Source organism: Phodopus roborovskii, unplaced genomic scaffold, assembly GCF_943737965.1.
Source record: "Phodopus roborovskii unplaced genomic scaffold, PHOROB, whole genome shotgun sequence".
Classification (NCBI taxonomy): domain Eukaryota; kingdom Metazoa; phylum Chordata; class Mammalia; order Rodentia; family Cricetidae; genus Phodopus; species Phodopus roborovskii.
Window position 1 is genome coordinate 5,406,449 of NW_026126588.1, and position 26,020 is coordinate 5,432,468.

Consider the following 26,020-nt stretch of genomic DNA (forward strand, 5'->3'; position numbering starts at 1 on the left):
TCCAAAGAAACAAATTGCCTGATTCAAGTGTTTGTTCTGGGCCACAATTGACTTCCTGCTTTGCAAACCCAGGTTTCAAAGGACCAATTCTTAAAATTCCAAAGAACCCTAGAAGTCACTATAGTTTGACCCCTTACAGAGCAAAAGGGACCAGGATATCAGAAATAGCTGGTTTTGACTTTTATTAAATTACAGAAGTGTTTAAAAATAAAACAACCATTGATAGTAAAGAAGAGATTCAGTGACCTTCCTCTGAGGATGTTTCTAATTTTAATGTGACCTAAGAATGATCCAAGTGAATTTGCAAAGTTCATGCCTTCACACTCATGAGACTGAGTTGGGTGCACAGAATGGTGGTTCTAACATGTGTGTGTGTCATAAGGTGGATTCAATCAGGCAGTGCCCAGGCCACCTATGATCTGGTTACAAACTCCCAGGGCCCACCCCAGACTCTAGAACCTAAAACCAGCAGTGGAGCTTGGTAACTAGCCTTCTACCGGCTCCATGGTGGTTCCAAGGCACACGGGAATTTAATGGTTATGGAGAGACAGAAGATTGTCCTATTCTATAGATTCCCACTCTGATACTTGACTCCCAGTCTCGGGTGAGGTGACCAGAGCCTCCCATGGCCTTTAGAAAAACACTAGCAGGGAGAGGTGCTCTTGAATCAATCCATGGAGCATCTCTCCTTTTCCCCCAACACTCATGCGTGAATGCACATGCTCCCCGGCTAATACCCTTAGTAATTAGAACTTTTGGTCCATGTCCAGCCTTGCTTCCTCCTTTGCTTTACCTATGGTACCCAGTTTTATGGAGTCACAATTGACAAGAGTTAAACAGTTATTTGTGATGATGATTTTATACATGAACACCTCCTTCCTTCCCTCTTACCTGCAGACTGAAAAAGGCCTGGGTCTCTGTTGCATTGACTTCCCCTGTCCTTCATGGGCCAGTTCAAGGTCATTGCTGCAGGAATCCTCTCCAGCTGCATGTACAACCTCACTTCCTTCTGTCAGAGCGCTAACTGAGCTGCCTTGCAAAAGGTCTATTTTTAGGCTCTCTGTCTTCCGGAGACATTCCTACCCTGTCAGTGTGTGCCTACTTTTCAGGCCCAGCACCTGTCCAAGGCTGTCCAAAGAAGGAGATGCTCTTACTTGTGAATGACCCTTGAGGTGGCATATTATTAGAGTCCTGGAAGAAGTGAGAACCTGGGCTGTGGTGCCAAGCTACTGGAGTAGAAGCCTCAGTTCTACCACTTATTAGCTAAGGAGGCCTGGTACTTTATTTAATCTCTCAAGTCCTCTTATTTCACATGTGAAATGGAGACGGGGTGTGGTTGTCTCATATTAAATGGCATCATCTACCACAAGTGCTCAGAGCTGAGCCTGACAAGTGTTAAGGCTTTGATGCTGGCAAGGAAAGATCTGGAAGACCCTCAAATGCTTATCTGCTTAGACATCTCCATATGAACTGTCAAATTCACATTCTTTATCCCTTCTCCCTCTATCTCTCCAAATGGCCTTAGTCTTTCTAGGCTACTAATACTTTTCCTCCTTTCTCCCCTTTCTCTGATGGAGTAAGGTGCATTGCAAGCCTACAGCTAAGACCCCATGCACATAACCATAGTAAATTACTAGTGTGTACCTCCATGAATATATGAGTATATCCATTTTCAGATGTTGATGTTTGATGGGTTAGTTTTGGGGGCCAAAATGGAACCAACCAATCTCAATCAACTGGAACTACTAGCCAAATCATTGATGAAGGGGGGTATATGTCTTAATTTTGAAGGTTAATTAGAATAATAAATAAATATATCATTAAATTTATCATTTATGAAAGTATTTACCTAATGTGGGTTCCAAGTAAAACAACTCTCTGATTTTAAACTTTTTTTTCTTATTTTACATATCCAATATCCATCCCAGTTTCCCCTCCCTCTCTCCTTCCCTCCCTCTCTCTCATGTCTACTGACCCTCCTCCCATTCTCTCCCCCCCCACTCCATAGGGAAGGTGGTGCCTTCCAAGAGGGGTCAACACAATCTTTCAAGTCATTTGGAGAAGGGACTAGGCCTTCCCTCCTGCCTCTAGGTTAAGGGAGTATCTTTTCATGGGGAATGTGCTCCCAAAGTCCTTTTGTGTACCAGGGATCAGCTATGTGATTTAAACATGCAAGCAGAGGACTGGATTACTGGATAAACTAAGGAGAATTTACAGAAAACATGTGGCATGTTAATAGATGCTCTTTTCAAGTTACTTGAGAGCTATGAGTACCCAGCTACAATCTCTGTTCACAGTCAGGTTATCTTAGTAGATTACCTGGATTGAATTTTAATTTCTAATTATGCATATGTGCATGTGTGTCTTTCTACAGATGAGTACAGGCTCCTCATAAGGCTAGAACAGGGCATCAGATCCCAGGAGCTGGAGTTACAGGCAGTGGGAGCCTCCAGATGTGGATGCTTGGAACTCAACTTGGTTCCTCTACAAGAGCATTATGGGAACTCAACTTGGGTCCTTTGCAAGAGCCTCATGTGGTCTTAACTGCTGATCCATCTCTCTAGGCCCCTATATTCTTTTGTTGTTTAGTTTGTTTTCAAGACAAAGTCACACTAAATAGTTCAGGATAGTTTCCAACTCACTATATAGTACAGGTTGGCCTCCAACTTGCAGTGATCCTTCTATTTCATGCCCTTACACCAAGTGCTCAGACTACAAACCTGTACTACCACATCTGGCTTTAGTTAGGCATTTACTGTCTTTTACATCCTACCCTTTTATGAGTAAGGACGCTCACATCAGGGAGTAATATTTACTCACTGGCTAAACAGAGTTGAGTACCTACTTTGTATGGAGTATTTTCTTTTTTCTCTTTCTTTTCATTCTTTAACTCTCCCCCCATGTTAGCAATCAAACCTGGGGCTTTTTACAAGCTAAGCATGGATTCTATCTACCACTAAGTAATGACCATAGCCCAGAGCATTGTCTTAACGCTTTAAAAAGGAACTCTTCTGTAAGTGATGGGTTTCTCAAGATGGCAGACTTTTTTTGTTGGTGGAGCTGTTGATGCTTTTGTTGTTATTGGGAGCAAATCTCATCATATGACTATACGGAGCAAAACTTTTACGTGCTGTAATAGGACTTTTTCACTGGGACTGTTGGCTCCCCAGTAATGATACAAAGACTTATTATTAATTATGAAAGCTTGGCTGATAGCTTAGGCTTTTTTCTAACTAGCTCTTACAACTTGAAGTAGCCCATTTCTATTAATTTACTTTCTGCTTAGTGGCTTTATTACCTTATCTTCTGGCATCTCTGCCTTCTTTCCAGCATCCTCTCCATCACCAAAATCCCACCTAACTATTAGCAGTTCAGATTTTTATGAAACCAGTCAGGGTGACACATCTTCACAGTGTACAGAAAGATTATTCTGTGGTCTTTGAAGGAGTTGAAGACAGATAGTTATAGTTATAGTTTTCCTTAGTTAGGATTAAAGATAAGTTACATATAGGACTTTAGACTCACAAAAATAGAATAGATGATGAAATATTTTCTTAAATTTTGCTAAATGTTAATGGACTAAATATTGTTAACTGTGATTCTTATTTGATAACCGCTGTGTGATATATTTTGCTATGTTAAGGTTAAAACCCTTCTTTTTATTTAGATAGAAAAGAGGAGATGATGGGAGATGCCATTATGTATATATTTTTCTCATACTGGTTAATGAATAAAGCACTGTTGGCCAATAGGAAAGGAAGATAAGAGGGACTAGGAGACAAGGAGGAAAGAGGAAGGAGTAAGGAGGAATCAAGATGGAGAGTCTGGAGAAATCAGAACCGCCAGCCGCCTCTCCCTGGTAAGATCACGTGGAAATACATAGAAATGGGTTAATAATTAAGACAGAGCTAGCCAATAAGAAACTAGTACCTGACCAACAGAATTATACCAAATACAGAGTCTCAGTGTGTTATTTGGGGTTGGCGCGGTGGCAGGACCAGACCAGCGGCAGGTGGAAAAACCATACTCCTTACACCATAACAACAAACTAGGTCATTTAATTTTCATAATATTATATAAATTATGTAACAGTTTCCACTTCAGATGAGAAGACTGGTAAAAACAAAATGACTTCTCAAGGCTTAAGACAAAACAAAACACTACACAGACTGAAAAATCAAACATATTGTAAAAGTTCAGGCAGAACTGAGCCCCAAACCCAGTTCTTGCCACAATATTATGTTGTGTTCCAAGGCACAAAAGTGCTGAGATGGTAGCGAACAGAAGGGTAAATGCAATATTAAAGAAGAATAACAGAGGAAGGTAGAGTTTCCTTCCAACAGTACTCAGAACAGGGCTACACATTCAGCAGGATGACTGTTCTATCAAAGATGAGCCTGGAGTGCAAAACCATGAACCTGCTGTTCAAGTTTCATCTCTGTCTTTGTGACACAATATTCGGGGGAGGGATTTAGTCAAGAAAGGGATTTCAGGTTGCAGTCTATAGCTGGTCACACCATACCTACAGACTAGAACGGACAGGAATAAAAGCTTGTGTGTCTGCTTGAGTGGCTGCATATGTTCAGCTTGAATTCTCCACTCTTATACAGTCACACACAGCCCCTTGCCTAGGGAGTGGTGCTGCCCATAGTGGGCTGAGCCTTCAGCATTGATTAATTAAAACAGTTTCCAAAGATATGCTCACAAAGCCAACCCAATGTAGAGAATCCCTTATCAAGTCTCTCTTCACAGGTGATCCAGGGTTGTGTCAAGTTTAAAGCTAACCATCACACCCACCCTGAAGGGGCCCTTATGCTACCATTTCAAGTGGTCTTCTAAGCCAACATTGGGGGGGGGGCTCCTAGAAAATGGATCTTAGATATGAGTAAGTGTGCATCAGACTTCCGGGAAGGGAGTATCATGGAAGACGCTGCTCTGAAAACTCTGCATCCGGCAACATGTTTTCCTTGCCTGCCTCCCACCGCTACACTTCTGCATACAGGGTTTCATTTCAGAAGCTCCGAGGGCCTGGGAACCTGCTTTCTTTCCATCACTCTGCCCGCATCTTATCATATGCATGTTCATCTTGTTTTGTGTGTGTGGTCCTTTGTCACTTATGGTATTCTTACAATGATGTATTGCAAAAACTGAGGATATGGGCTGGGGAGATTGCTCAGTTGTTAACGGTATTGCTATACAAGTATGAGGACCCAAGTTCAGATCCCTAGAAAGTATGTAGAAATCTGGGTGTTGCAGTGTACACCTGTAATCCCAGTGCTGATTACAGAGAGAGGGCAGAGATAGGGCAATCCGTGGATGCTGCTGTCTAGATGGTCAAGATAATTGCGGTGAACTCCAGGTTCAGTGGCAGATCTTGTCTCCAAAACTAACATAGAGAGAGATGGAGGGGGACACTCAATATCAAGCTCTGGATTCCACACACATGCACCTATACACACATGTGCACACATACCCAAATAAATACGGTAAAGAGATCCAGTTTATTAAAAACAAACAACAGTGCACATACTTTCTGCTAGTAGCCAACAGAGGCTGTGGGATCCCATCTACAACCCATAGGTGGCGAAGCCTGCATCCCCTCAGACAGGTCTCCTAGGAGAAAGGAGGTTGGACAGCTGCTTCACTGGCACAGGGTTCACACTCTTTCTCCAGGATCCCTCACACAACCTCTGCAAACCACTCACTGGGCTTTGAAAGGAGAGTAAACAAGTGGAGGATGCATGCTCAAATGCTCTAATGAAAATTAAAACAGCAAGATAGCCACATTGCCAGTCATTTCTATGTAAACAAGATGGAGACTCAGGGAGGAAATGACCAGAATTACAATCTTGATTAGAGCTGGGGACAGGGGCTGTTTCAAACCTTCCTCCTGAGCACAAAGTGTCTGTGCGCATGTGTATAGATGAAGGCACTCCCTGTCTTGGTACTTAGAGAATTCTGGACAGTGTTTCTAGAGAACACAGAAGAGTCTCGGGCAAAGTGAGGACTCAAGGCCTTCTAATCCTTCCTGTCCTTAGTCCAGACAATTGTCTGACTTCTTTGCACCCTCATCGTTCACGAAAGTGTTTGCCTGCACATATGTATATCGTATGTTCTAGAATATTCTAGAACTTGTGCATCTCCTTTGTGCTTAACAGTATTGTAGAAGTATTTTCAGTGAATCACTGCTGTTCAATGAAAACATCTTTCAACTAGTCATGCCTCTGCTTTTGTCAATAAGGTGGGGAATTCAACTATTACTTGAGGAAGAACTGAAATTGAATTATCACTTTACTAGAAATGCATATTATAGTAATGAAAGTAGTAGTTTTATCCATTCTAACGATATGGTGCATGAATATACCTGTGAATGAAAAATTCTCTTCTGAAATGTATTACACATTATTTCTTCTCCATTGAGACATGGGTATGCAACACAAGCACGTGGACACGCAAGCACAGGTTCAAACATATTGCAAGAAGGCACATGCGGTTGAAATGCATACATCTTTTTACTTTCCGGTGTGTTTTCTTCAGCCCTGAGGAGCCACGGGACAACAGCAGGAGGTGTGGGGGGGAACCTCTAATAATGCCTCCTCTTGCTCTTTGAGGCACAACAAAGAGAGGAAGTATGGCCTCTATGGAAGGAAATTCCCAGGCCTCACATGGACCTTTCACAACCTGCCCTGTGAACCCCTGAGGGGTGTCTGATAATAAACACTCAGCCAACAAAACAACCCAGAAAGGCATTTTTACCAGCATTCCTATATTCTCACCACAGGGATAAGCAACATTTCTCTGCATCTGAGGCCCTGGTAGGGCCTGGATTAGCCACCTGCTGACAAGGCCCAGGGATCCTAGCTTCCACTGAGTAGCAGTTCCTATGTGCAGGCTCCCTTTGTTCGTGAGTCTTTGATTGTGCTGGGGCTGGAGCTGGGCCTTGAACCCCTGGAATGGAGGCAGGGCAGGGCAGGTGTGGAATGCAGCATGTAGGCCTGAGATCCATCTTTTTCTTTCCCATGAGACCCTCAGACCCAAGCTGGGGCACTGAACCTTTAGACAAGGCTGTACAGACTTTCCTCAGAAGTGTGCAGAGAGTGATTAAAATAGAGTGAACAGAGAAGTGAAATAGTTTTTGTTTTGAGTGTGTGTGTGTGTGTGTGTACGCTCTCAAGTGAGCATCCATGTAATAGCCAGAGGGCAAGTCTGCCAGCCACTTCTCAAGGCCACCCCTTTTGCTTTTTGAGAAAGAGTATTTCATTTGCCTGGAGTCCACCAAGTAGGCTAGACTAGCTGGCCAGCAGGGCCTCAAAGACCTTTGCCTTCCCTGCCCTCAGACCACTCAGGCTACACCATATACATCTTCTTACAGGGGTACCAAGGACTGAACGGATGTTCTCATGTTTGCAAGGCAAGCATATCACTTACTGAAGCTATCAGCACAGCCAGGTTTTAGGAGGTTTTGAGAAAAAGGTCTCACCATGTAGCTCAAGGTATCTTGGACCTCTCTGTAGCCCAGGCTGACTTTGAACTTGGAGAGACCTAGTGCTAAGGTTAGAAGTGTATGCATCATAGCCAGCTTAAGTGGCACTCAAGGCTTCTTTGCTTACAGTAGTGGAAAAAAGACAAACAAACAGAAAAATGTAATGGAAGCTGATTGTTAAATTCTTTCATAGGAATGACTTACAAGTAGAATCGTACTGTAAAACTTTAAACAAAAGTCTAGTTAAGGTCTGATGAATTTGCAATATAGTAGCATGTTTATCTCCAAACGAATAAGAAGCGAGACCTTTTATATCTATCTTGAAAATGAGCACATCAAAGCCTACAATAATTAAAAACTCCTGGGTGATCCAGGGACCTGGTGCTTACATTAGCAGGTACCTGTGCATGTGTGTCGGGGCTGTGTGTGTTTGCTCTTAAGATTTTCTTTCTACTGCAATATGCTTAAAAGTCCCTTTGTTATACAGTTCAACCTGTCTCCTCAAATGTCATCCCTGTATCAAAACTCCATCAGCATCCAGCATCCAGTCCTGGTGAGGGGTGTATCTTTTGCTGCAAATAGAAAGCAGACTTTTTATTTTTGAATTGCCATCACTGGTGTCTGAGATATTTTTAGATGAGGTAATCAGACCTGTCTCCCCATTTGCATTTGCCCAGCATGGAGAACGACCTCCATCTTGACCCCCTGCACTTATATTGAGTTGACTGACGGGATGACAGCTACCCTGTTTCCCTCTAGGTGGGGTTAGCAAGAGTCTCCAATCAAGCCTCCTTGTGCCCTTTGTACTGCAACAATGGACGGAAACACAGCCTTGTTAGCGGAAATTCCCAGGGCCATGCTGTGGACGTTAGACAGTTGCTTTGCTATGCTGTGCAGCCAAAGTGCATCTAAAAATAAACACATCGGTCCGCAAAGGTTCTAGAATGCGGCCCTGCACTGTTGATTATATTTCAAAGGGAATTTGTATTACATGGTTGTTTTTAAGGAAAGCCAACCTTTGGTAAACTTGAAGAATAAACTACATTGTACCTCTGTTTCTGCACGACAAACTGCAGCCTTCGTGTTTCTGTAGAGAGGACACTTGCTGTTCTTTCTTCCCCTGGGATCTCAGTGTGAGGCTGATTATAGGAAGCAAAGGCGTGCTGGAATGCAGCCCAGCATCCTTAGAAGGGTGTGAGGGTCCTAAAAACAGACCTCAAGAATAGCCAGTTCTCCCAAGTCTATGAAAAACCAAGTGTTAGCCAAGAAGTTTTGATAGCCTGTACCCACAAAAGCTGATTCTCACATCTCTAGGGATTTCCCAGTTATCAGGTGGCAGAGGCTGTGATTAATGTGGACTTTTCACAAGGAAAAAAAGGTGGCTGGTAGGCTGGAGAACCCGACATTAGAGAAGGCAGCCCACCCCAACCAGCTTTCTTCTTGCCCTGGAGGTCAGGCACCAGACTCTCGACATCAGAGCAGCCTAGAAGTATTTAGCTTCAATAAGTCTCAGATTTCTGAGTAGCTGAGATATCTTTGCTTGCATTTGCAAGCAAAGGAGCATGCGATATTTGCCTGATTTTTCATTGCCTGAAAATGTCTCCAAACACAGCAGTTTCCCACCAAGTACTGATGTGTTTCCAACACAAGGACCAAGCCACAATCAAGTTCCAGAGTGGCCCAAGAACTCTTTGGGGTGAACTTTTCCTTTTCCCAGTCTCTTTGTTCTTGTTTCTGTTTTTGTGCCTTTGTCCTGGAAGTCCGACTTAATCTATTGTTGCAAAGATCCTATTTTTAAGTTATGGCAGTCAAAAAATACAGCTAGCAAGTGAGAAGTCAGCTCATGTCACTCCAGGCTAGTGACTTTTTTTTTTTTTTTTTTTTCCTTCAATCCTTTATCTGGTGGCTTGGATTAGGGCATGACATCATGAGATTCTCTAGAGAGGGAAGGGACCTTCCAGGTCATAGCTCAGACCACACCCAGTCAGCCATCCCTTTGGGAACACCCTGGCCGCGGGTCTCCTGGGATGCTGGAATGCTTCCCAGGACAGGGTGTTCCCCACCCCCGCAGGAGAACTCACCCAGTTTTAGACAATTCTGATGGTGGGTAAATCCTTCCGCAAATTGAGTTGAAATCTTCTGCCCTATAATTTCTATCCCACAATCTGGCAGCTCTTTTTTTCCACACCAGAGATCTTTAAGTGCCTGAAGGCAACCTTTACAAGCTACAATGTGTAGCTCTTCCTCGAAATACCTGGGTATCCTTCTGCTGTTGTATGGGTGATCCGTTTCTCACTTGCACTATCTTGGCCTCTTTTAAGATCTGGCATAGCTCTTTTACTCAGTGTGACACTGAGGTAGTCACAGGCTCACACACACCAGAGGCTGGCCTCAGGGTGTCCCCTCTATTGCTCTCCACCTTGTTTTTTGAGACTGGGTCTCCTTACTGAACCTGGAAGAAAGCTCTGGAGAGCCACTTGTCTCTCCCCTTTGGATCTAAGAAGCTTACAGATGTTCACGGCCACACCTGGCTTTTGTAAGGGATAGTGATGGGAACTCAGGTTCTGGAGTGTGCAAGGCACAAGCATTTTAGCCATCTGCTGGGATGGTTCAGTCAAGCAACTTGTTACAAACGTTAACTGATGAACTGTCTTTTCACCTTGTGTGTTAGTACATATTTTCAGAAACAAAATCAAGCTTTAGCAAGGTGCAATTGCTTATTTAAGGAAGTAACAACACTGAATTTAAAACTGGCTTTGCTTCTTTTTACCCCACAGCAGGCTGTAATTAAAAAAAGAAATGCTCAGCTAGGTGAGGTGCTGGAAGCCGAAAACTTAGAGAGAGACTGGAGAACCTACAGTTCAAGGTTCCTCCCTCCCTGCCTATCTATTAAGATGGGGGGCAGCCTGGGCAGCATGCAGCCCGTCTCCAGAAAGAGTGGTGGAGGAGGAGAAGGAGTAAGAAAGGGAAAGGGGGACACAAGGGAGAGAGAGAGAGAGAGAAATAGAGAGAGAGAAATGGAGAGGGAGGGAGAGACAGAGAGAGACTGTGTTATGTAAACCCTAGGTTTCAGACATCATGTCTGATGTCTGGCCATTCACTCGAACCCTCCCATGCAGGATAACAACCCTTTTTGGGACTAAGACCACTGCTTATTACTTGTAGAGATGAGTGCAGGTGTGAGTAGCTACAGGGCTGTTGTACAAAGGTGCAGTAAGTGGGTTGCAGAGCAGTGTGAGCAACAGGAAGCAAGAATTCTGGATGTCCCGGGGGTATTTATTGGGAAACTTCCAGTGGCAGAGGATCAAGAGAAAGAGGGTTAAAAGACAGGAAAAGAAGTCACTCCAGAAGGCCTGAGTGCTTGGGTCACCTTAAGTCTAGTGGCTGGGTCTGGGAGCACGTAGAAAGGGTTGTGCTTCTTGCAGCTCTTGGAACTGTTGCTATGTGGTGTCTTAGGAAGAGATACCAAAGGGCGATGAGAACGTCTACCACTGGAGTTGAAGACAGAGCCATAGAATGACCGCCTTAGAGTCACTGCCTCAGAAAACAACAGGTCATTGCCTTCCAGATGATTGTGAGAGGGTGTGAGTGGAGCTCAGTGAGCTTGCCCGGCATGTATGAGCCCTGGGTTCCATCTCTGGTACAGCACAAACTGGATAGGATAAAGGCAGACATGGACGCCCAACACTTGAAGGTAGAAGCAGCCATGTCAGAAGTTCATGTCTAGCTACTTAGATCAAGACCATTCTGGGACACATAAGACCCTCTCTCAAAACTATGTGAGAGTAGAGGCGCCCTGACCTCTGTGTGCCAATGCGTCCCAAGTGACACTAACGTGTCCCTCTTCACCACTGCACAAAACCACGACTTAGAGAAGGGTTGTAGACCCAAAGTCACCTGGCAAGACAGCACAGGTGTAGGTGTTAATGCCAGAGACCCCACAGCACCATGGGAGTCTTTCTGAATGATGACATTGTCTTAACCCTCCGGATGCCCTTACTTACACACGTTAACATTTGTTAGCTGCCAGGTGACTTTTCTTTTGTTTCTTCCTTCCTTTCTTTTCTTTGAGGGTGTGGGGGAAGAGTAAGAGGGAGGATGCCGGAAGGTCCTCTGCTCAGGTTCACACTGTTTCATTTGTGGTCATTGTTCCTATTGTGCCACCAGCTGACAGGTAGAAAGCGTTCCATACATATGGCTAAGAAAGTAAATCCCTGACTTAGCGTGGGAAAGAACGGAGAGCAGAGAGGCTAGCTACCCAGAGCGATGCAGAGACTTAAAAACAAAACAACATGAAAAACACCAGCACCCAGTAGATCCTCAAAATACTCAGCGAATAACTGAATCCAGGAAATTCTCAGATCAAGGACGTACAGGAAGATGTTATAGACGTTGGCAGTCTTCCGGAAAACTTCTAACTTTGCATCTCATTCTGACTATTAATTTAAATTATTCAGCTAGTACACACATTCATTTGTTCCTCCCTTCATTCATTCAGCAGCTCAGTTAATGCTGACTGATACGAGTGATATGCCAGATGTTGTGCTGAGTGCTGTGGATTCAGAAACAAAACACCAGCACCTAGTCAAGGATGAGAAAACCCACGGCAACCGTACTTCGTGTGCCATAAAAAACCCAGACCCAGGGTGCTCAGTAAGGGGGGTGGCCTGAATGTGGGGCATGAGAGGAAAGTAAGGCCGTAATGGGTAATTGGGGAGAAGCTGAATGGAGGCATCCAGGCAGAGACAAATGCACACCCAGACGTAGGTGGGTGGCAGAGTGATCTCAGATGAGCCAAGTGGCACAGGTACAGCTGGGAAATCAGGTGGTGAGAGGTGAGGCTGGCGGGATGGTACGGAGCAGGTCTCGAAAGAGCCAAGCCGCCCTGCGGGCAGGACCTGGCAAGATTTATTATACATGTCACCCACCCAGAAATGTGGATGAAGTACAGACTCAGTCTAGCGAAGAGATGGGAGTTTGCATCTCTAAGGAGGCCTTAAGTGATGCCTGATACAGCGGGGTGTACGTCTTAGACACAGCTCAGGAGGGTTACCACAACATCACAGTTACATTTTGCCAGGAACTCTGTAGCAGGGTACAGGGGATGGATGGAGAAAGGCGATACCAAAGCTAAGTACACAGTTGCAAACAAACAAACAAACAAATAAATAAATAAATAAATAAATAAATAAATAAATAAGAGCATCTAAGTAAGGTAGGAAAAAGAATTCAGCCCATTGGCTGATAATCTTTGAAGTCAGGGCAAGTCTCTCTCTTCCAGGAACGGCTGGCTACGATGGGGACATGAAACAATAAAGCATCAGCACACACCACTCAATTCAGAACTCCGGGAACTGAATCTTCCTCGCCTTTCTCTGAGTCTCAGACACATCATCTTGAACCCCACTAACATCCAGCCAAGGCGGCCAGATAAAGAACCAGCATCATGCCGGCAAAAGGATTTCCATACCAAAAAGGTAAAGCCAGGCTTTGTAGCTATCACTGGATACCTATTTCAGGAAATCTCAGGAAGAGCAAGAAAGTTCTGGAAAACAACACAGATGTCCACCAAATCCATGAACAACTTGTCTGTTTAAAAACACAGTTTTGTAAACAAGAAACACCTGTACTGTTGCTAGCATTTTTCTCTATCCACCTTGATGTGTTTCTAAATTGAAAACTTATTACAGCAATTGTAGCAAAGGTCTGCACAGCAGGGAAAAGGCAAGTCAGAGTACAAATATTTCCCCCTTCATCACACAGAAGCCAAAACACACAACTCCTAATGAGATGTTCCTCCAAAGAAAACAAGAGTCAGGCTTTGCGTTTCATGTACTATGCTGGTCCCTATGCTCTCTCCAAAGACACACGAACTCAAAACAACCAACCAGAATACCCTCTGCCTGCCACTCTTTGCCCACACAATCTTGTAACCCAGCAGATCTCCAGGAGACACACAGGTCAAGCATGGGCAGCCACAGCAGAATGCTGGGACCACATGTCCCTCTGCTTTAGAGGAGCTAGTCTCATATCCAAGAAGACAAAATACAAAACAAAACCAAAACAAACAAACAAAAAAACACACACACAGGCACCTACCTTTCTCTTCAGCAGTGGGCAGCCTCTTCACATTTACTCCTAGGTGGAAAATCTGCCTCCAGATCTCCGAGGTATGGTGAAACTTAAGAGTATCCCATTCATTCAGGCAACCAGAGGAGGGTAGAGTTTCTCCACATCAGACTTTGATGCTCCCAGGCTCACACAAGCTTCCAGAGATCAGGGCAGAGGTGAACTGTGGGCTGTCCCTCAGTGCAGGAAGAAACTGGGAGGCACCGTGTGGCTGGATGTGGAGGCGGAGGCTGGGGAAGGGAAGTAATCTGGGGACTGTAATAAATGAGAAATTCTCTCCGCATGATTTCCTGTATTTGGTGCCTCTTGCCTCTCTCAGGCTCCCCAGAGGAAATCAGAAATTTAAACTTGTCCTTTGGCCACTGAGAGAGGAGAGAATAAACATGCTAAGAACCATGAAAATACAGAGAAGCAGGCAGCAGGCAGGGGGTGCATAGGCCGACTACCTTTCTCTTAAACCAAGTCCTTTCTATCTGAAGTTTCTCCAAGTGTTTAACTTTGCAAAAGTCAAGGGTGCCTTCATCCTCTTCCATGCAGCTCCTGGCCATGTTCCAGAAGTTGTGTGGCAGAGTAGCCAGTGAGAAACTTGTCAGCACGGGCTCAGGAAGAGTCCCTGCCCTCAGGAGAGACTAGCACTTCTCTGAGAGACTAGCACTTCTCTGTTTATGGGAAGGCTCGTGACAGTCTTTAATCTTGGGGGGGGGGGATCTCCTAACAATTCTCAAACCATCCTTGTGCCAGGGCCTGAAGAGTTATTGGTGCTCTATGCCCTATAGATTGCGGCAAGCAGGACTCTCTACATGAAGTGTGAAGCTCATTGTAAGCTGAAAAAGAAAGGCACACATTCAAAAGTGTAAAAATTCAAGATGGCGGCAATAGAGCACTCGGCCAAGGACAGGAGGGAGGCCTCTGTATGCATGGGGCTCCCTCAGTACAACTAGGAGGAGTGATCCACCCAGCTGGTCCCAGTTATATGAAGATGCTGGGACTTCTAAATGGGTTGACTTCAGGAGGCCCCAAATAGACTCCCCTATTTTGCTTTGTGGGGTGAAGTATATAAGAAGCCTATGCATGGAAGGAAATGCTGAACTGGTTGTGTGAAGAGATACTTGTAGTCAGATTTTTTTTCCTTTGGGCTGCCAGCTCATAAATAACAACACATAGAAGTCTTATTAATTATGAAAGCTCTGCCTGTAGCTTAGGCTTGTTCTTAACTAGCACTTATAACTTAAATTAACCTATTTATATTGGTCTACATTCTATCTTGCACCTCCTGTTTCCTCTCCATGTCTGGCTGGCAACACCCCCTTCCTTTTCTTCCAGCATTCTCTCTGTTCCTGGAAGTCCCACCTAACCTCTTCCTGCCTAGCTATTGGCCATTCAGCTCTTTATTAGGTCAATCACAGTGACACATCTTCACACACTGTACAAATATCCCACAACAGATAACAGACTATAAAATACCAGTTAAAATCATATCAGTTGACTCCTTGCCAACACCTTGGCCCCTTCTCCCAGCTACCAGGGAAACTGCCCTCAAAACCAGGCTCTGTGATCAGTTTCCCATGATTAAAATTGTGTACTACTTTTAAGAAGAAAAACGAAACATTCCACCATGACATAGAACAACATCGTCTACTTTCCCTCAAGGCTCCCTTAGTGTGCCCTGTTTAATCCTCCTTCCCTATCTCTCTTCACTTATAGGAATTATTCTATGCAGAGTCCTTGCTTCAGTGTCTTGATTCTCACAGCCCCCAGACACATTCCCTAATAACCTAGCCGCTGGTATTGCTACCTACAAACTATGATTACTTCCCTCACAACACCCAAAGCCAGGAAACCGGTCTTCCTACCCCACATCTCTGTCACTCTAAGGTATGGACTGTATCTCCAGGACACATGACTCAGAAATATTTGATTTCTATGAGTTGATAATTACTGGGGAGAAAATGTATAAATTACCATTACATCGGATCTTTAGGAGGAAGAGTAAATTCATGACTCAGAAGAAAGCACACATTGCTGTTAAGGTTTTACAGTTTAAACTCTGGCAGATGGAGTGCAGTATCTTCAAGGGAAACCTTTCTGATACTTCATATTTACTATGTTCTTGCAGAGTGTGCCACTATCCAAAAAATGAATCTTTAAGAGTTAGGTATGCTGAGGCTGGAGAGATGGCTCAGTAGTTAAGAGCACTGGCTGTTCTTCCAGAGGACGCAGGTTCAATTCCTACCACTCACATGTTGGCTCACAATGGCTTATAACTTCAGTGCCAAGGAATTTGACACCCGCTGCTGGCCAGAGATACACATTGTGCCCAAGCATACATGCAGGCAAAACACCCACACCAATAGAAATAAATAATTAAATAAAATGTTAAAGTTAGTTATGCTTCTCAGTGAGGGGACATTCCCGAGTCTTACTTTCTACCCTCAACCCAGTTCAACTGGCAAGGTGAACACATTTGATCTGGCTTGGGGAGAAGAAGAAAGTTTATCCCAGAAGGAATTGTTTTGGGATCATCCCTATTTTCATCCAAAATGAAAAAGAAAAAAAAAAAAAAAAAGGGAAGGATCAGCATTTCTTGAAACAGAAGCTCAGCCATTTTTATTTTCCAGGTCTGAGGAAAGAGAAAGATGCTTAAAAATGGGATTCAAGCTTTGAGGACCGCAGAGGGGGCTTTTCAGATCAAAAAAAGAAAAGCTTCTAGAGCCAGAGAGATTAAGAACACTGGCTCTTCTACCTGACTGCCCAAGTTTGGTTCATAGCACACACGTGGGGTGGTTCCCAACCACGTGTAACTCTAGTTCCACGCTCTTTCGGCGTCCTCGGGTACCTGCACACATGTGGCTCACGTGTACATAAATAAACGTCTACGTGAATCTTCAAAATGTTTAGATGTTCTCAGAAGAAACGGGACTGAATTTAGTAAGGGTGAGGGGAAGCCCAGATCCGGGAGATACAAGGAGAGAAGGGGGAAGGAGGAAATGGCAAGTGGGAGACTGGGGATGGAGGGAGGCAGGATGACGATGGGGGAGGTGGGAAGAAGTGCGGGGTGAGAAGAGGTTAGAAAACATCAAGACCGGAGACAGGAAGTTAGGGGCCTTCACAGTTTACTACGCAGCAGCATTTCCTGTAAGGGCAATATCAGGGAAGGCTCTCTATGCTTCCAGCTTGATTTCTTCATCTTTCCTCCCCCCCCCCCCCAGGCTGAGGGAGACCCTGGGACAGAGCTCGGTGGCTGCCATGGAAGCAGAGAATTCGCCTCTGCATTTTTCTTGGACTCCGAGGCAGCATTAAAGCCACACAGTCATTTGTCATTTTATGGTTTAGAACATGTCCACGACAGTCACCACTGGAATTTCGAAGTAAGCATTTGGGTTCCTTTCCATGGCATTCCAGAAGCAAGTGGTCGAGAGCTGTCAGTTTACACAGGCTGTTCTTAGTCGAGAAGCACCACTCTGGGCTGACTGATTCAGTTCAAGCAATGCCAGCATGTGCGAAGACATTCAGGTCACGTGCACTCGAGTAGCCAGTCTTATGCTCAGAACTGGAAGTTTTTAAAGATTCTTTTTTACTTGTGTGTGTGTGGGGTGGCTGCACATGCACATATTGGGGGCCTTGCTGGTGAGGCTAGAAGAGGGGTCAGATCCCCTGGAGCTGGAATTGCAGGCTGTTGTGAGCCCTCCGATATGGATGCTAGGACCTACATTTGGGTCCTCTGGAAGAGCAGCAAGCCCTTTGAACTGCTGAGCCATCTCTCCAGTCCCATATGCCATATGCATATATCTGAAATAAAGTAAAGGTATTAATTGAGTTATTTGCATTTTTCTTAGCAACTCACAGTTTGGCTCCTAATTAGTGGGTATTCTTTCTGTTAAAAATGGTATCACCTGATCACCTTACTCCTGTCAGAATGGCTAAAATCAAAAAACAACAAGGACAGTTTATGCTGGGAAAGACATGGAGAAAGGGGAACACTCTTGTGCTGCTGGTGGGAGTGTACACTTGTACAGCAACTTTGAAAATCAGTATGCAGGTTCCTCAGGAAAATGGGAATCAGTCTACCACAAGATTCAGCAACTACATTCTTAGGCATATACCCAAAAGATGCACACCCATGCAACAAAGACATCTGTTCAACTATGTTCATAGCAGCATTATGCGTAATAGCCAGAACCTGGAAGCAACCTAGATGCCCCTCAGCTGAAGGATGGATAAAGAAGATGTGGTACATTTACACAATGGAATACTACTCAGAAAAAAAAAAATAACAAAAAGACAAACGTAGTATGTACTCACTCATATATGGAGTTTAGACATAGAACAAAGGATCGCCATGCTACAATCCACATGCCAGAAGAGCTAGGAAACAAAGAGGACCCTAAGAGAGACATATATGGTCCACAGAGAAGGGGAAAGGGACAAGGTCTCCTGAGCAAATTGGGAGCAGGAGGTAGGGGATAAGGAGTCAGGAGAAAGAGAAGGGGAGAAGAGGACACCAGGGAGCAGGAAGATTGAGTCAGGGGAAGAATAGAGGAGAGTAAAAAAAGAGATACCATAATGAAGGGAGCCATTATAGGTATAAAGAGAAATCTGCCGCTAGGGAAATGTACAGAGACCTACAAGAATGACCCCAACTAACAATCTAAGCAATAGTGGAGAGGCTACCTTAAAAGTCCTCCGCTGATAATGAGATTGATGACTACCTTATATGTCATCCTAGAACCTTCATCCAGTGCTGATGGAAGCAGAAGCAGACACCCACAGCTAAACACTGAGCTGAACTCCTGGAATCCAGTTGCAGAGAGGGAGGAGTGATGAATGAAGGGGTCAAGACCAGACTGGAGAAACCCACAGAATCAGCTGATCTGAACAAAGGGGAGCTCATATTCTCGAGTCTGATGGCTGGGAAACCAGCATAGGACCAACCCAGACCCTCTGAACATGGATGTCAGTTAGGAGGCCTGGGCAGTCTATGGGGCCTCTGGTAGTTGATCAGTATTTATCCCTAGTATGTGAATGGACATTGGGAGTCTATTCCACATAGAGTGATACTCTCTCAGCCTAGACACATGGGGGAGTGCCTGGGCCCTGCTCCAAAAGATAAGACAGACTTTAAGACTCCCCATGGAAGTCTGATCCCTGGGGAGCAGAAAGGGGATAGGATGGGGGTTGGTGGGGGCAGGGGAGTAGGAGAGGGAGAGGGACCTGGGATTGACATGTAAAACAAGCTTGTTTCTAATTTAAATTTTAAAAATAGAAAAGAAAAATGGTAGCATCAGGAAAGACAGTGGAAGACCTTAAAATGGAAGAAACCCAGGATCACCCTGTCAGCAGAATGCTGAGTGGAACCTCAGAGATCTTTCAGTGAGGGGGGGTGTGATTCTATAGGGGCTTATCTTTCTTGTTATCGCTGGCCATTTTGTAACTATTCTTTATGGTGCAGTAAACGATTCTCATTTTAGAAATGGAAATTCGTTTTGTTTGGTGGAGCGCAGGGTAAATGATGTATATATGTTCTGAGCATTATATTTTCGATCATTATAGGTATTATCTAGTTGTGCATGTAATAGCAAATGCAATTTCACCTTTATGACCATCTATGTATACATATAGCTGCTCTTCAGATTTCCCTTCGGACATACTTAAATGCCTTACATCTCCCTTTATTAATTCATGAAATAGAGGCAACCTCTGTTGTGCATTTATTTCATATTAAGGTAAGAATTACGATTTTGGCCATTTTGAAAATGATCTTTGGAAACAAGGGAGATGGTAACGTTGCTGACAGCGTGTAGATTCAACAATTTCCAGTGGCAGGCTCTTTGCTTAAAATGTTCTGACTAGGTTCTGATGGTCCCTGACTACCTAAAATAAAAGCAGAGACCAAACAAAGCATGTTGATTGTTAAAGTAAAATCACAAGAGAACAAGTGGCCAAATGGGGACAGCTAGCTCTCACCTGCTCGGGCACAGAGAGGAACCAAAGCAACAGGTGTATGGGGACATTTGAGGTCGGTGATTGTGGGCAAGGCCTGGAGATCAGCAAGAGAGAGGCTGGAACCTTGTAAGATACACAAAGCTGAGATAGCAGCAGCGAAGGAACAGAAATACCCAGCATCTGCCACTGTGGCTCCGCGACTCTGAGAGTCTCTCTTGTTCAGGCATGTAGAGAATTCCAGCAAGTTCCAGTAGGAAGCATCATAATCTCCCCAGGCCTCTAACCCACTAGATAAGCGACCTGACTGCACAGGGTCTCAAATCATCATCTCCCAGTGAACCCTCAGGGTGTTATGACAAGGCCTGATCTCCCCACCCCAACACCATTTTATTTTATGTGCATGAGCGTTAAGCCTGAATGTATGCTTTTGCTTAAGTGAATACAGTGCCTGTAGAGACCATTAGAGGATATTGGATTCCCTGGGACAATTGACAGATGGTTGTGAGCTGCCATGTGAGTGCTAGGAATTGAATGTAGGTCCACTTGCAAGAGCAACCAGTCCCCCATCTCTCTCTCTGTTAAGACAGGGTTTTGCTATTTAGTCTTGGTTGTCCTGGAACTCACTCTGTAGACCAGGCTTGTCTCAAACTCACAGAGATCCACCTACCTCTGCCCTCCCAAGTCCTGGGATTAAAGGCATTTGGTACCACCCCCCAGCTCAGCCAGTGCTCTTAACTGCTAAACCATCTCTCTAGTCCCATAATGAACTATGTTGAAAAGAGAGGCTAGAGAGACTGGATAGGTTCAAAGCTGAATTCATATGATCTTTTCAGTGCTTAAAAATGTCCCTAAGGTCATGAACATTCAAGTACACCGTTAACTGGACCACAACATCAGCTTTTGATACTGGATTTTTGCCAAACTTTTAAAGAAGTTGGTCCCAGTTCTTCTCAGGCCATTCCATAAAACTGAGATAAAAGGAACTCTTCCAAATTCTTTCTGAGGCCAGCATCACCCTGCTACAAAAACTAGACAAGGACACAACAACAACAAACTATGGACCAGTATCCCTGATGAACACTGATGCAAAATTTCTCAAGCAAAATGCTTGCAAATCAAACTGAGTAGTGTATAAAAATGTCTTTCATCATGGTCAAGTTGGTGTGTCTTTCCAGGTGTGCAAGGAGGCTTAAACATATGCAAATCAATAAGAATTACAATGTCTCACAAGAACTGATAAAGATCATGGTGACCTCAATAGATGTCAAATATCACTCAATGAATCCAGCATCAAGAAGCTGAGGAGCTGGCTCAGTGCATGCTGTGCAAATGTAAGGACTTGAGTTTGGATTCCCAGCAGCCAAGTAAAAAGTTGGCTGTGGTGGTTGGTGTATGCTTGTTACCCAAGAAGTGGGAAACAGAGAAAGATCAATCCCAGGGCTTGCTGACCAACCATCCTAGCCAACTCTTAGTTGACAGTGACTATCTGAAAGAGAATGGGGAAAGTGAGAGAGGATGGCACCTGACAAGGACCTGTGAACACACGTGAACACACATGGAATTCATACTTGCATGTACATGTTCATACATGTCCCCGTACACATTATGATTCAAGTCCTGAAATAAGTATATAAGTTATTCAACAGACAGACTATAGATGATGAATCCATAGCCAACACCATAAGAAAGAGGAAAAGATCATTTCATCTGAGATTAGTAATGATAGAGGGATTTTCATTCCTGACACCTGTATTAGACTATTTGCCAGAGCAATTGGGCAAAAGACTGAAATTAAAATGATAGCGTTAAAGAAGACTCTAAATTATCCCTATTGGTAGAAGACATGGTATGTATACAAGCACCTTCATCAAAACTTCCACCAAAAGATTACTGATTCAGTAAAATAAAAGAATGCAAAATCAATACACACAATCCAATAGCTTTTTTTTATATATTGATAGTGAATTTTCTGAGAAACAAATCATTAAATTAATTCCATTTGCAACAAATACAAAAAATAAATAAAACACTAAGAATAAATGTAACCAAGAAAAGACTTCTGTAATAGAAACTATGAAACACTGCAAAAGGAAATTGTCAGCCAAAAAACCCATGTTGCTGGATCAGAAGAATTATATTGCTAGAATGTCTACAGTAAATGTCATCTACAATTCTAATACAGTGCTTTAATTTATAAAATTAAAAATAGAATTAAAATTCATATAGAAGCACAAAAAAAAAAACCCTGAATAACCATAGCAATCTTGAACAAAAAGAACAAAGCTGTAAACACACTGATATCTGGATTCAGGACATACTACAGAGCCACCAACTAGAACAGCATGGTACTAGGCACAGAGGCAGACACACAGATCAACAGAGCAATCATAAATTTAGGAATGAGTGTGTTAAGTTTTAATCAATTGGCTCTTAACAGTGCTACCAAAGGCTTATGCTAGAAAAGCGTCAGCATCTAACTTGTGGAGCTAGGAAGGCTGGTTATTCACATGGGGAAGACTGAAACTGGACCACTATCCCTCACCCTAAATAAGCATTCATTCAAGATGGATGGAAGAACTAAATGTAGGACCTGAAACTTGGAGCACTTAAAGGCATTGCTGCAAACACTGGCTTTCCTGGGTAGGGCCTTAAAAGCTTAGGAAAGAAAGACAAAAATGGGACTACACGAGAGTGAGAGAGAGAGAGAGAAAGAGAGAGAGAGAGAGACAGAGAGGGAAAGAGAGAGAGAGAGAGAGACCTTTCTTATAAAGAAAGCTATGCCTGAAGAGACCATTTGGAGGATGGAAGAAAGTATCTGCCATCTGAGAGATGGTAAGGTTTCAAAACTCAACAACACAAAAGCAAAACCTACTTCCAAAAAAAATGGACAAATTATCAGTACTCAAAAGAAGAAACAGCCAACACTGTGTGAAAAATAGTACATATTATTAACTGTCAAGGAGATGCCAATCAAAACTGTGATGAGATAAAATCTCACCCCAGTGAGGGTGACTATTATCAAAAAGACAAAAAACGAAAAGGAAGAAAGGAAGGAAGAGATAGAAAGAGAGAGGGAGGAAGAGAGGAAAGAAGGAAGAAAAGAAGGGAGGAAGGGAGGGGAGGAAGGAAGGAGGGAGGGTGCACAGAGAGAAAATAAAAATAAAAGAGACTGGTAAGGTTGTAGAAAAAACAGAACTCTTACACACTGTTTTTAAAACACAAACTAGTACAGCAACTGTGCAAACCAGGTGTGAGTCCTTGGAAAACTAAAAATAGACCGGGTATGTAACCCAGCTAACTTACCTCTGGTTATATACAGGGAGAAAAGCCAACCAGCAAAACAGAGCTACCTGTGTGCCCACATTTATTGCAACACAGACCACCAAAGCTAAGACATGGCATCAGATTAAGTACCCAGCACAGGAGAATGGGTAAGGCAAACAAGGCTACTACACACATCTAACACCGAAACCTGGACATTTGTAGTTAAATAGATGATATTTATGTTAAGTAGTATAAACCCAATATAGGCAGACTAGTTTATATGCTTTGTTTTGTTCTGTTTTTGGTGTACGGAAGCTGAGAAAAGTTGCTCTTGAAAGGTGTGATGGTTTGAAGAACAATGGGCCCCATAAGCTCACATATGTGACTGCTTTGTCCCTAATTGTTGTAACTGTTTTGGGAAGGATTAGGAGGTGTGGCTTTGTTAGAGGAGTTGTACCGTTGGGGATGAAGCCACACCATCCCCAGTCATCCTGGTTGTCTGCCTCCAGCTTATGGATAAGATGTAAGCTCTCAGTTCCTGCTGCGGCTCCATGCCTTTGTGCCTGCTTCCAAGTTCCTCACCCTCTGAACCTATAGGTAAGTCCCCAGTTAAATGCTTTCTCTTATCAGTTGCTCTGGTCATGGTGTCCCTTCACAACAATGAACAGTAACTAAGACAAAGGGGTAATAGTGATCACTAAGAATTGGGAAGGGAAGTAAAGAGTATATGGAGGGCCAGCAAGATGGCTGTGTGGGTAGGGGCAATTGCAATTAAGCCAGGAAAGCTGACTTCAATCCCTAGACCCCCCACATGGTAGAGAGAGAGAACTGATCTCCAAAAATTGTCCTCTGACTTCATATGTGCACACACACACACACACACACACACACACACACACACACACACACCAGCAAACAAATTGTAAATACAAAAGACGAAGTTAAGAAGCAGGTGGGTTTGATCAGTGTATGCCACAGATGTGGGTCGAATACCGTATTGAAGTCATAGATAGATACTGCTTGTGGTAATGACAAAAGCACGTGGTAGAACTGTCAGCTGAACCATTAGGAGTCTCAGTCGGGACAGAAGGCAAAGCCTACAGCAGGACTATACAACACAAGAGGACAGGAGTTGACCAGGTCTGGGGAAAGAGGTCTAGGTTTGGACCAGTGACCTTGATAAGGAAAGGACATTCGTGCCACCAGAGCTGAGGTTCTTAAAAACAGAATCCATGAGAACTCTAGCCATGTAGACAACTATTTGGAGGAGTCCTACTGCTGAATGGTCCTATCAAACCCATCAACAAAGAAGTCCATGGTTTTTACCCAGAAAGCACTTTATTGACTGAGCTATCTCCCTGGCCTTTGTCTTACATTCTAGATCTCTGGCTTCACAACCTATCTGTTCAAATAACACAAATAAGAGTACCAAAAATTCGTTAAGATACTACGTGCCATTGACAGCAGTGAACTTGACTAATTTTCCTAAATGCAAAACTCATGGGTGCTTGCAGCCCTCCCTTTCCTTAACAGCCTGAGCTAATTGTACAGAACAACAGATGGAGCTCATTGTGGCATTGCCATTGGATGTGTATATAATGTACTTTGATCGCAGCCACCCTATTAACCCTCATTTATTCCACCACTCACTTTTCCTTAGTAGGTCTACCTCCATGAACAAACCCCTAACCTACCCACAGATCACTCATATGAGAAATGTGTATTTCTTTTTTTTTCTGAGTCTGGCTTATCTCACTTAACACAATCTCCAATTCTGTTTTCCTGCAGGTGATACAGTCTTGTTCTTGTGTGTGACCGTATAACTCTTCTTTAACATAGAAGGAAAACGATTGGTTGCAGTTCTAATTACATCTGTTAAGGTATTCTGCCTCATCCCATGTCTCTCAAGCCTCTGGAATTCTCCAAAAGAGAGCACTAGGGAGTTGCATTCTTCAGCGCCATCCTCCCTGGAACCCTGACGGATAATTCACCGCACAGCTGTGGTTCTTGGTTTCTATAACCAGTCTCCCACTTCCCAAAACCTAGTTTGCATAATACTGTTGAGTAAAATAGACTTCTATTAAATGTCAGAGAAAAGCGATAAGGATAGCTAGAACATACCTCAGAAAACCTCTTAAGTGCTCACTGGTCGGCCAGATTCTAAAGTTACTCCTGAATTTGCTGCACAGGAGATGGCTATAGAGGCGCTCTCCTCATGACTCTGACCGTGTGCTATGACTGGCGACGGCTGTGGTGGTACTCTCTTCAGGCCTCTGGTCTACAGCTGTGACCTCTTCCTTTCCCGGGCCTCCAGGCATCTTTTCTTGCTCCCTATCTGGTTCCATCTGCCACTACTCTATAAAGTTCTAACTTCTCAAAACCCAAGCAGTTCAGCCTCTTTCTTTTCATCCATTCTTGCAAGTGTTCAATGGGTGCTGGTTTTGACCTCTACCCGATACGGTTAGGGTATCTTCTGAAATAAGCATCCATCCGGAGCTTATGCATCTTAACGTCCTGGTGTGTGTATGTGTAATCTACATTGTAGGCATCTGTGCTGCATCTTAACAAGCATCATATTCATTATCCCCCGCAGTGTTGAATGACTGTGGATGCTAGCTTGCATGAGGCCAACAGGTAGATGGGATAGACAAAGAGACTGGAGACCAGTTTCTATTACTGATGGAAAATCTGAAAGGCCTTGTTTGCAGAGTCACTGGTGACTCAGAGCTAGTACATAGGAAAGTATACACAAGTAACATTGACAAGATCTCAATTTTCCATGCACTTTCCAGAATGTTCTGTTTCTTTGTTTAGGTCTTGGTTACTAAGAGTTTTCTATAAATACTACACATATGAGGAAACCATTTCCCCCCAGTCCTTTATACCCTGGAATGAGACGTGTTCTGAAATGGGCTGCGTTCAGTGTCTCCATGGGTTGAACACTCTATCCAGGGTGTGAGTTGCCCTCAGATGGAAACCACTTCCTGTGATTTACCAGTTGTCGTGCTCACCCTCACACTCATCCTTTGCAGGAGATGACTCCTATGCTCTTGACCTTAGTGATCCATCATTTCTTTTCATAGAATCCGTTCTTTCTCAGCTCTTCACTCTTCAGGATCAACAGAAACTTTCTAATGTTCTTTACTCATATTTGTGCTGGTTATTTTTTAAATGTCAACTTGCCACAATGTATATTCACCT

At 43.7% G+C, this 26,020-nt stretch overlaps 1 protein-coding gene and 1 non-coding gene across 2 annotated transcripts in view; one reads left to right on the top strand and one right to left on the bottom strand.

The window, feature by feature from the left end:
* Adgrf5 (adhesion G protein-coupled receptor F5) overlaps window positions 1-13,767 on the bottom strand; it is a 92,834-nt gene extending 79,067 nt beyond the window's left edge. Inside the window, exon 1 of the mRNA XM_051204585.1 lies at window positions 13,583-13,767. The gene's annotated coding sequence lies outside the window, so the exon portion shown is untranslated. The remainder of the gene's footprint in view (window positions 1-13,582) is intronic.
* Window positions 13,768-16,005: 2,238 nt separating this feature from the next.
* LOC127236817 (small nucleolar RNA SNORD22) lies at window positions 16,006-16,132 on the top strand. The gene has a single exon (XR_007835800.1). It is a non-coding gene; the product is annotated as a small nucleolar RNA SNORD22 (small nucleolar RNA).
* Window positions 16,133-26,020: the final 9,888 nt, after the last annotated feature.